Below are 6,053 nucleotides of genomic sequence, written 5' to 3' on the forward strand. Positions count from 1 at the left end.
ATGGAAAATGAAGCAGTTCAGAGAGTAAACAGATTAATGAAGTGTAAAACCATAATAGGGCAAGCCAAAAAGAATTCAAAAGAACCTCACTTAAAGCATAAAAACAACAACAAAAAAATGTTCTGAACACATCAGAAGCAGGACACCTGCCAAGGAGAGTACTGAGTTATTAGATGACTTCAGTGTAAAAGGAGTACTTAGGGAAGGTAAAACCGTAATACAAGTCTAAACTCTTTACATCAGAATTCATTTCAGAGAAGCTGAGAGAGGTTCCCACACTGATTTCTCTCTTTCTTAAGGATTGTCTTAAATTGACCTGTCAAACAAGAAATTTTAGAAGAAACTGAGAAAATTACTAGTAAGTGACAAGCTGTCAGGGCCAGATGGTCCTCAGCCAAGACTCCTAAAGGAATTCAAGTGTAACATTGACTCACTACCCAATATGAAGTTTAACCCATAATTTAAAGTGGGCTGTGGTTCCAGGGGTATAAAAAGTTCAATTTTTCTAACACTCCTCAGTGAAGCCTTTTAAACCAATAACATTTGATACTCAACTATTTTAAAATCAAGAAAGGTCAGCATGGATTCTTAAGTCATATTTTAGCGGAACCATTTGCTAACTTTTAAAAAAAGTTTAAACTTACTGATAAAGTCTTAAGAAGGATCTGACACAGTGTACAGGGATTTTCACAATGTGGGAAAAGTTGGTAAAAAGGAACTAAGCTACACAACAACAGCTGGAAAGGGAGAGATGGAGGAAGAGAGTGAGTAGTGTTATGCCGTTTTACAGCAGCTGAGGATCTCAGTTTACTTCTTGATCTTTACCAGGGCAGGAATCTCAGGCCAGGAAATTTGCTGTCACTCTTCAGTACAATGGCATACTTCTGGAAGGAGAAATCTCCATTAATTGTACTACTTTTGCTACATTCAGTCATGCTGTCCTCAAAGGCTGGTTATCTCTTAGCCTGGGTACCTTCTGTGCCTCTCTCTCAGAAGCTGAGTAGATCATCTGGAAAGGTGGCGAAGAGGTAAACAACCTCTTGTTCTCTCTTTATCTTTTTTTTTCCCTCCTTCCTTCTCTCCTCATTCCTTCCTTCCTGGCCATCAAGGTAAGTTAAAATGAGGGAGAACTTAACTAAGTGTTAAGAGAGAATGAAGGATCTTTTATCTTGGCAATTATGTTCCAGTTCATATAAAATAATATATTGTATCCCACCTGCTTCCAGGGATTGCCTGGGACAATAACAACATAATAATGTGTTGATATGAGTAGAAGTACCCTGACTGGACTTCCTGATGGACTCCTGAAGTTACAAGGAACAGACCTGAAGGTTTCAAGCTGATCACTTCTGTCACGATCCGTGACCTATTATATCTCCTTATTGGAGTGTATTAACTTATCAGGATTTGCTGAGAGCTTCACATGTGGATATCGCCTCACACAGAGGATACAGGAACTTATGTCCTGACTTTTTTGAGTGAATAACTCGCTCAGTGCTTACTTATATTTCTAACAACAGCAAGGTTTATTGTGGGGAAAACAAAGCAATTTGGGGCAGGAGGTTCAAAAGGAGTGGTTATAACACATTAAACATATATGGGTACACCTTAGTTACACATCTTATTCAAGTGCTGGAAGGAGAGGGGAGGGGTATGCCCGAATGGCTGGATTATATTTTCCCCTATAAGCTGGGGTAGCCAGAATTGTCTCACCACGGCAGTGCAGGTAGGATGAGCTGGGTAGCAAAGAAGCTGTGGGCACTCCAAGCGCAGGTCGCCCCCCCCCCCCAGAGAGAAGCGGCTCCGGGTGCGCGGCTCCGGGACCGTAGGTGTGCAGACGCTGGAAACGCGGCGGTTTCAGCCGGCGGCGGCGGCGAGCGGGCAGGTAGTGAGCGGGCAGCTCCCAGCAGGAACGGCAGACAGCAGGGCAGCTGAGCGGGCTGGCAGGCAGCTCCCAGCAGCGGGGACGGGCGGCAGCGCGCGGCAGGAACAATGGCGGCGGCAGGCTGCGGGTGTAGACGACCGCCTCGAACACACGAGGAGAGAGCGAGAGAGAGAGAGAGAGGGGCGTGTCGCGCTGCCTCTCTCATGGGGTTCTTCGGCGCCAGTTTTGCATTTCCGGGCTTTTCAGCCAATCAGACGGGACCTAGTCCTGCCCCTGCTTCTGGCCACGGCTCCTCCCCTGCAGCAGCTGCTCCCCCCCCCATACACACAGAGGGGGTTCAGCGCTGTGTGGAGATGCCGTGTTAAGTCAGTTTTGTCGGCTGACTCAAAGGACATTTCATGTTCGTGTAAGGAAATACCTGGTCCTTCACAACTTCTGACCACAAAGCTGCTTCTAGTAGTGAGATGATGAGAGGTGAAATTTGTATTGCCACAGGCAAGTCAAAATTATCCTGTTGTGTCTGTGATGCCAATGTACTTGATCCCTGTAAAGTTCATTTTTAAATAGTTTAAATTCAATGATTGAAATATATTTTATTCTACTATTAATTGAATTTTTTCTCTTTCATTGGAAATGAAAAGGTCCGAACTGGTGAAACGAGAAACCAGTGTAAACTAAAGTACAGGAAAGCTGATGCACACTTCAAAAAGGCAAGTGATACATGGCAATTAGCAAACCAAATAAAAGTTGATGGTAAAAAAAGAATAAAATTAAATATAAAATAAAACTAAAAATGGAATTAAAATAATAAAGATAATAAAGGTATTAAATAAAATAATAAAAGAAAAATTGAGGAATCCCAAATAATGAGTCTGCCATAGTTACTGAGGAGTGGGAATGCTTCACTACTTGCATCTGATGAATTGCATTCTGAAGACCCAGTCAGCCACTGGCATCATGCTGGTTGCCCTGAAGGGAAGGATTTAATCCACAGTATAAAAATATTAACTTGATGAAGAATTGTATGTCTTGCAATACAGATTTTACTTTAAAGGAACAGTGGCTTTAAATTTATCTTTAAAATACCTTTTAATTTTAAAGTTATTTCTAAGAAGATCACATTTCATTCTCACCTACAGATGGAACTGCCTCAGAGGTAGGTGTTTTGCAGAGAGTTTCGTATTTTCTTTGCAAAAATGGTCAGCAAAAAAAGGTACTTTAAATTCTTAATTATTTTGCAATAACACTGCACAGTCCTCTCTGGACCTCTCAAGAAAACTGGCTTTCCTTCAAATCTGGAGGCCTGGGCTTTACTCTTTGCTCTTCACAGAGGCTGTCCAGTTTCTGGTGGTGTAGCAGGGTCCCTGCCCTGTGTCTTCTTTTTGTGCCCTTCCACAGAAGATCCCTTCAACTGCAGAGGTCTGATTGTTTCCAAGGCAGAAGGTGTCCTCTGTTGCCCAGTGGTTCCAGCTGTCCAGGACAGGCAGAAACCTTTTCCCACTGCTGCCAGGCTCCAATCTTTTAACAGAATAGAAATTAATTAACGGAGAAAAAATTCAGGCAGGAACTATACTGTTCTGTCAGAACTGAAATAACATTCTATCTGTTCTCTTAGCGTGTTAAGCATTATAGAATCAATCATAGAATCATTAAGGTTGGAAGGGACCTGAAAGATCATCAAGTTCCAACCCCCCTGCCATAAGCAGGGAACCCTACCACAAAACCTCATCCAACCTGACCTTAAAACCTCCAAGGATGGGGCATCAACGATATCCCTGGGAATGACATTGCAGTTCCTCACCACCCTCACAGTGAAGAATTTCTTCCTCATATCTAACCTAAATCTCCCCTCTCTAAGGTTAAAACCATTACCTCTTGTCCTATCACTATCTTCTCTGATGAAAAGCCTCTCCCCAACTTTCCTGTAGGCCCTTTTCAAGTACTGGAAGGTGCTATAAGATCTCCCCAGAGCCTTCTCTGCTCTAGGCTGAACAGCCCCAACTCTCTCAGCCTGTCTTCAGAGCAGAGCTGCTCCAGGCCTTTGATCATCTTGGTGGCCCTTGTCTGGACCCTCTCCAACAGGTCTATATCTTTCCTATGATGAGGGCATCAGAACTGTACACAGTATTCCAGGTGGGGTCTCACCAGAGCAGAGTAGAGGGGCAGAATCACCTTCCTGGCCCTGCTGGCCACACTTCCTTTGATGCAACCCAGGAAGCAGTTGCTCTCTGGGCTCCAGCACACACTGGTGGCTCATGTTGAGCTTCTCATCAACTAACACCCCCAAGCCTTTCTCCTCAGGACTGCTCTCCAGCCATTCTTCCCCCAGCCTGTATTTGTGCCTGGGGTTGTGCTGACCCAGGTGCAAGACCTTGCACTTGGCCTTGTTGAACTTCAAGAGATTGGCATTGGCCCCCCTCTCCAGCCTTCCAAGGTCTCTCTGGGTGGTGTCCCTTCCCTCTTGGACATCAACCACACCACACAGCTTGATACCACCAGCAAATTTGCTGAGGAGACACTCAATCCCATTGTCATGTCTCCAACAAAGATGTAAAACAGCACTGGTCCCAGTACTGACCCCTGAGGGACACCACTCATCACCTGCCTCCACTTGAACACTGAACTGTTGACCACAACTCTCTGGGTGCAGCCATCCAGCCAATCTCTTATTCACCAAGTGGTCCATCTGTCAAATCCATGCCTTGTCAGTTTGGAGACCAGGATGTCATGTGGGACAGTGTCAAATGCCTTGCACAAATACAGGTGGATGACATCAGTTGCTCTGCCACCATCCACCGTGTCTGTAGCCTTGTTGTAGAAGGCCACCAGATTGGTCAGGCATGACTTGCCCCTAGTGAAGCCATGTTGGCTGTCACCAGTCACCTCTTTATTTTCCATGTGCCTTAGCAGACTTTCCAGGAGGATCTGCTCCATGACTTTGCCAGGCACAGAGGTGAGACTGACTGGCCTGTAGTTCCCTGGGTCTTCCTTTTCCCCCTTTTTAAAAATAGAGGCTATGTTCCCTTTTTTCCAATCAGCAGAAACCTCATCAGACTGCCATGACCTCTCAAATATGATGGTCATAGGCTTAGCAGTTTCATCTGCCATCTCCCTCAGGGCCTGTGGGTGAATCCCATCAGGTTCCACAGATTTATGCATCTTCAGGTTCTTTAGATAGTCACAAACCTGCTCTACACCTACAGTGGGAGGTAATCATCTGTTTTTAACATTATGGAAAGCATTTCCAAAGCATAGGGAGAGCCCTGTGGTGGTTTTCTTGGAAGGCCAAGAAAGGAGAGAGGCATGTGTTGAAAGATCATCTTTGCTGTCAGCTCAAAGCATCAGCAGCTGGTTGTTCTTGGAGACAGAGGAGGACTAGGAGGTAGACCTTTGGCCTGATCCATTGCGTGGGTTTTTTAATCCATGTGAGATTTTACAGGAGATCTCACATAACAGAAATTGTCCCCTTATGATCGCTCTGAATACCTGTCTAGGGGAGCATCATTCACATAAATCACTGGAAGAGGTGAATCTGGTAAAGTGTCCTGGAAAACTTGGAAAATTTACATGGACACTCCCAGCAACTGTAAATCAATGTGTCTCTGTTGTCCTCAGGGAAACTGTGCTGATTCACACCAGCCTGACAAAATGCCTCACTGAATTAATTTGATCTGAAACAGCTCTGTGTAGTGGAGGCCATAGCTGGGGTGAGCAGCAGAACTTACTGGTTGGGGTTTGCTTCTGTGAAGGACCAGGTATTTCCTCACACGAACATGAAATGCCCTTTAGGTCAGCAGACAAAACTGACCTAAAGATGGCTGCTCCACGTGGCACGGAACTCTCTCCTGGTGCCTTCCCTGATGCCCCGAGGGGGCAGCTGCTGCGGGAGAGGAGCCATGGCCGGAAGAACGGCTGCAAGGGTGGGACAAGGTCCTGTCTGATTGGCTGAAAAGCCCGGAAATACAAAACTGGCCATTCGGGAGCAAAAGCAAAATCAATAAAGAGACAGCACAGCGCGCTTTTCCCTCTCTCGTGCTCCTCGTTCCCAGCGCGCTGTTCTGCAGACACTGAAGGTGCCACTTCTGTCACTCGGCGCGTTTCTGCAGAGCTGCCACTCCTGCTGCCATCGCTGCTGCTGCCACCGCCGTGTGCTGAAGACGCTACCGCT

Source organism: Chaetura pelagica, unplaced genomic scaffold (assembly GCF_000747805.2).
Source record: "Chaetura pelagica isolate M959 unplaced genomic scaffold, ChaPel_1.0 scaffold85, whole genome shotgun sequence".
Lineage (NCBI taxonomy): Eukaryota > Metazoa > Chordata > Aves > Apodiformes > Apodidae > Chaetura > Chaetura pelagica.